This window comes from Raphanus sativus, chromosome 3, assembly GCF_000801105.2.
Source record: "Raphanus sativus cultivar WK10039 chromosome 3, ASM80110v3, whole genome shotgun sequence".
Lineage (NCBI taxonomy): Eukaryota > Viridiplantae > Streptophyta > Magnoliopsida > Brassicales > Brassicaceae > Raphanus > Raphanus sativus.
Genome location: NC_079513.1, coordinates 7,046,906 through 7,052,905, shown reverse-complemented (window position 1 = coordinate 7,052,905; position 6,000 = coordinate 7,046,906). Strand labels below are relative to the sequence as shown.

At 34.7% G+C, this 6,000-nt stretch overlaps 1 long non-coding RNA gene across 2 annotated transcripts; it reads right to left on the bottom strand.

Moving 5' to 3' along the window:
* Positions 1-2,497: 2,497 nt before the first annotated feature.
* LOC108831582 (uncharacterized) lies at positions 2,498-3,724 on the bottom strand. 2 transcript variants are annotated; one of them, XR_001946399.2, is made up of 3 exons: positions 3,293-3,724; positions 2,966-3,134; positions 2,498-2,854 (listed from the first exon to the last, which is right to left on the bottom strand). It is a non-coding gene; the product is annotated as an uncharacterized LOC108831582 (long non-coding RNA). The 2 variants fall into 2 exon arrangements; XR_008943845.1 differs by having other exon boundaries at positions 2,966-3,100; positions 3,293-3,723.
* Between the last annotated feature and the right edge of the window lie 2,276 nt (positions 3,725-6,000).

Here is a 6,000-nt window from a genome sequence, read left to right as displayed (position 1 = left end):
ATTATGCTTATATGAGTCTGAACACAGAAACAAGCCATACATAACCATCTTGCTACTCATGACCGAAACAGAAACAAGTCTTACATAAACAAAAAACAAGTCTTACATAAACAGAAACAGAAAACTCAGACTCTATTGAAACACAACACTCGACTAAAACAGAAAACGTCACGGAGAGACTAGCTTTGACTTTGTGTAGGCTGAGTAAGTCTCACTTCATCATGCTTTCCATGAGAAGAATTTTCCTGAAATTACAACCATGCATTAGCATTATCAAGATTGAATTTCACTTCATCCTTCAACATTCTTCATACTCTCAAACATCTATGCAACCTTCTCGGATCATCTCTTCGCGTCTCAGTTTCGTCTGTGGTACCATCCCTAACTGGCTCTCTCTCTCTCTCGTTTCTCTCTCTCTCTCCCTTTCTCTGTCATCCTCCTCTGTTCTGCGTCTCTCTCTCTTCTGCGTCTCTCTCTCTCTCTTCTCTGTTCGTCCTCTCTCTCTCTCTCTTCTCTGTTCGTCCTCTCTCTCTCTCTGTTTTTTCGTTGTCTGTAACATCCTAAGTCAAGAACATAGAAGAAACACTAAAAAGCCCCAATTCAATTTAAAAATCAGGGTTGAGTTATTTTAATGTCGGGTGGGTTCTGTTTTTTAATTGGGTAATCGCTGATTACAGAACGCGTTTTTGATTCCTTTAATGACGATTTGGAATTCAATTAGAGAGGGGGATTAAAAAGATTAGGGGGAGATATGAAGAGAATTTATTAGTTTAGGTGGGGTTATGAAGAGGTAAATATTTTAGGGGGGAATAAGTAGGGTATGTATATCTGTAGGGGGGAATATGCAGGCAACCCTATATTCTCTGCAATACAAAAACTTGAAGTGTTGGATATTTGAATTTTGAAAATCCTAATGATTTGCTGGATTTGAAGGTCGCGATCAGAACAGCAGACTTTCCGAGGTGATTTACTCTTGTCTCGTGACCCAAAAGTTATTACCAATCATCATCAACCATTTTCTCACATTTCGAAGAACCCTCGATAGAGATTGGTTGGTTGGTTCGTATATTTCGAGAGCTATTTCTTGTCCAGTTCGAACATCCTTTCCATTATTGGATTCTCCGTAATACTTAATTGGTTACATATAATTCTGTTAGTTAGATTATTGTTGATTTATTCATTGATTTCGAGGATATAATAAAGAAAGATTTAAGCCTAGAGTCACTTTTGTAGTTTATAGAGAGATTTACGCTGCAAGTCACATTTTGAGTTTTGGTTTCATAGTAGGTCACTTCTTGCTACACAGGCACTTTTTGTGTGAAAGTACATGATTGTCCATCAAAAAGTGAAACTATAAGCTCTTTTTTCGTCACCCTTCTGTTTGTCCATTTAGTTAGATTTTTTAATATTAAAATATTGGATATAGTGGACCCGAAAAAGAAATTAAACCCAGTTTAATTGAAAAGAAACGTCCAAATTTTTTTTGTTACAATTACCAAGATAAGAAAGTTAAAAAAGAGATCTCTCGTGAATCGCCGGCGGAGCATGAAGACGAGATGAAAACGGGCCTGGAAGGAGGATGCTTAAAGTGAGTTCATGTTTATAGATTAGTTTTGGATAGTTGTATTCAAGCAAATAAGATTTCGGATATTAACCGGCGGTTGTTTTTGTAGTGGGAGACACCGGTGGTAGAGTAGCCGGATCAACGTTTGCTGGCGAGGTTGTTTGAAGCAGGCTTGTACCCAAGCAAGTGCTTGAATTGCTCCAATGTAGACAATCTCTTATTTGTGATAGCATTCTTTATGGTACGCCTGAGATGGTTAGAATCCTTGGATCTTGCTTTAGAAAACTGTTCAGTTCGCCGGCTAGGAGATGTACACAAAAGAGGTACGAACTGTGGACAGTGTTTGGTGTGCTACCGAAGAGGTATTGAACTGCAGCTAGCTTATGTACACATGTACAACTACAAGGTCGTGTACACCTAAATATATTTGGATGTTTAATTATAAGGGTGTGTACAACTACAAAGACTGTGTAGACCTAAACCTTTTTCTGTGCACAACATTTCATTAAAACTTAAAGGTGGTTACACTCCATAAAGGAGAAATTGTTCCAGAACTGGACAACATGAAAATTAAGATACAACCACATTGACACTACAACATATAAGATAAAAAGATTTGATAGGAGCAGAGGAATTACGAAGCAGTGTTCCAATTCCTTAGGGAGACAAGGTGGTGAGAATCTCAGAACACATTCAGAGATATAAATAGTGTTCTGTTTTGATAACGTCAACATGTACACATAATTTTGATTGTCCACATGTACATATAATTTTGATTCTCCACATGAACACTAATTCACAAAAGCTTTTGCATAAACACATTCTAGATGATAGAATTTGTTTCTTTTACCAATGCGACCAGTTTTCATACCATAATTATGTGTACATGTTGGGGTTATCAAAACAGAACACTACTCTTATAAAAAATTCCAATCGTTTGTGAAACTTGCTACACATAATTTTGACAGTCCACATGTACATTAATTCACAAAAGCTTAGGTGTACACTGGATAATTTTTATATACATTTGCATAAACACATTGTATATGAAGAATTTGCTTCTTGACCAATGCGACCAGTTTTCATGCCATAACGAGCAAGCACTTTGAGTGCAGACTGAGCATAAGGACCATGTGGACACGCGTGAAACAGAGAAAAAAAATTAGTCTTGTGGATCCCTCTATGTCTTGGTGCAGAACTATGTGCTCATCAACGCAATGTCTTCTGCGCTAAGACCCACACCCAATCTTCTGAGCTTAAATGGAAGAATGCACAGTAGAATGCAATGTCCTTGAAACATATCAAAAGCAATAAAAGGGTTATCAAAATCTCGTTCATTTAATTTACTCTTTACTTCTGTTTCTGAATAACATACTACTGAACTCAAGAAGATGATGTTACCTGAAAAAATTGATCATCTATATTTTCGAGTTCTGGTCAATGTCAAGTTGCATATGATGTGCCCATCTCTCTGCTATATCAAATCAAGAGATTCTGACTCCAGAAAACCAGCCAACTCACTCTCCTTTGAAGGATCTGCAACGAAGATGCCATGAGATTAAGCAAGAACCTGTCAAAGAAAAACCCCTGTGATATAGAGTATAGACATTACAATCATGTTGGCCGATTTGCCCAAAATCTAAACCCAAAGAGAGAAACTTTAGAAGGTTTAAACATGAATTCCATGCTAGTAGGAAAAAATACAGAGAAACAAAAACCTAAACTTACCATGAGTTCTTTGTAAAATCTCGTGAGATGACCAAAAACCCAAGAGATATCTCTTTCTGTAAAACAGATAAATCAAAATTTCTGAACTTTTCTCTCTTCTCTGTTTTGATGCAAAATAGATGATTGTTTCTATTGTCGGAGGAGCTTCGGTTTTGACACAAGCAAAGTCGCTACAGCTAAGATTAAACTGATAACACGATGTCGGATAGATTGGTGGTGAGCAACAGTGATGATTTTGGCAAATTTTACCAAAAAAATTGGATTCAAATCATGAAGTCAGATCTGAATCTGAGAGTGGGAAAAAGAGAGAGAAATAAAGAAAGATATGAACCATCATTGATAATTGGGAAAATAAGATACTAGAGAAGAGATATGAGGAGAGGGGAGAGGGGAAAGGGGAGAGGGGAGAGAGGAGAACGATATATGAGAGAGGAGAAACTAGGTTTTGATATATATACATAATATTTATTAAAGATTGTTACAAAGAAACTAATTAGTTAGAGAATAATGGAAGAAAGTATGAAATAGTTAGAGAAAGTGTGTCAAGAGAAGAAAGTGACTTATAGTGACATATTAAGTCAAAAAGTGACTCAAGATGTAATTGCTTTTTACAATGCAGGTCACTTTTGAATTTAATTATTTCATCATAAGTCACATATTGCTATACATACACTTTTTCCAACTAAATCTAATATTTTATTAATAAATTACTAAAGACAGCTAACTAAAGAACCTTTCTAACTAAATGATTTTTTTAATATATATTTTCCCTCTTTCATCATCTCTCTCTTTCTCCTTTCTTTCAAAACCACCGTTTAAAATCCAGAAAAATTCTTTTCTTTTGTTAAAATCCTGAAAACTATTTGCAATACAAAAAACTATGCTCTTCTTCAATTTGCTTCTTGGTCCTCTGCCACTGGTAATTTCAAGCAAGTTCAATTACCAAGCTGTGGTGGTTTATCTGAATCTAAGTGTATACCTTCATACAAAACCAGACAGAGAAATCTGATGTAGTTTCGCCGCCGGCTCGATCTCTAGCTCCGTTTCCAAACTCTTCCTTCGCGGCGAATATGATATCAGTCACCACTGCATCGTCACTGTATGCGGTGTCGCATCTCATCTTCCTCCGCGTGACTTCTCCAACCGTCGGTGTCAAACTTTGAAGGGATCCATTCCTGAACAAAGTTTCTTATATTTGTACAACTAAAGATTGTTTTGATATATATACATATATATACATATATTTATTAAAGATTGTTACAAAGAAACTAATTAGTTAGAGAATAATGGAAGAAAGTATGAAATAGTTAGAGAAAGTGTGTCAAGAGAAGAAAGTGACTTATAGTGACATATTAAGTCAAAAAGTGACTCAAGATGTAATTTTTTCTAGTTTATAATTACACTATAGATCACTTACAACTACTCAGACACTTTATTTCTAACTAATCTATTTTCACTCAGAAACTAACTAAATAAAGGTAACACGTGATATCAATTACCTCCACTAAAATTAGGTAGGTCCCATCTAACTTTACCTTCATCTTCTTCCTCCCAGTATCACTTTTTCTCTGTAATAGCATATCTGTTTCTTTAAAATTTCTGTTTCTTCACTATTTTATTTATCTTTTAAGATTTTTTTTTTTTTTAAGATATGTAAATCTGTTTGATCAATAAAAAAAAGATATGCAAATCTGCATCTCTAATAGTGGTCTAATTCTTTCTTGCTCGTCGTGAATCATCATCACTGTGAATTATGTTCCTCTCTGACTCGCCCTTCAACCTTCATGAAAAGCTCGAGAGTAACAATGGTTAATTCTGGCGTTTTTGCACATCTAGCCCTTAGCTTTTGTATCATTCAATTTTTATCCCAATACTTCTTATATATGCAGATTGACCCCAATAACTATATCACTTACTTTTCGCATGAACCTCAGATGAATCAATCGTGTTTATTCTAGACAATTTTAGTTGATGAAACATATTCGGTGTACAAGTGAACTGGTGTACATAAGAATTTCTGTGAAATATTGTACATATGAACAATGAAACATATGTGTACGCGTTTGAGCTTTTTAAATTAAGAAGTAGAGGTAAAACAATTTTTTGTTGGAAAATGCGATTTTAGTGTTTTGACGGAAAACATGCGTTTAGGTATTTCACGGGCAAACATGGTTTCATGATACATTACTTTATTAATATACGATGTACACATGTAAAACTGTAGACATGTACCTTTGTAAGCTTTGTACACTTGTAAACTAGTACATGTGTACATATGTACACAGACTCACATGTATACTCCATTGGTAATCTTATTTATAATGTCTATCTAACTATTATTTTAAGAGTGTTACATTTTCTAATGGTAAATTAGCGATTTCTTCGAACCAATTTTCCCTTTCACAAAACAACTCAAATTCTTGGAGAATTATATTAAATATCATGTCATATTATTCACAAATCAAAATTTTGTGTCTGCATTTGAAATTACAAACATTTTGTAGAAATGGTGCACATGGGCATTTGGAAACATGACATTATCTTATGATTTTAGTGATTTATAATAAGTTGAATCGGTATACATGAGATGTTTTGTGAAATATTGTATATGTGGACATTGAAAATATATGTACACTTCGATTAATATTTTCTCTGGTCCATATATTGCAAATTACAAATATATCTAACAAATTTATCAGATATACATG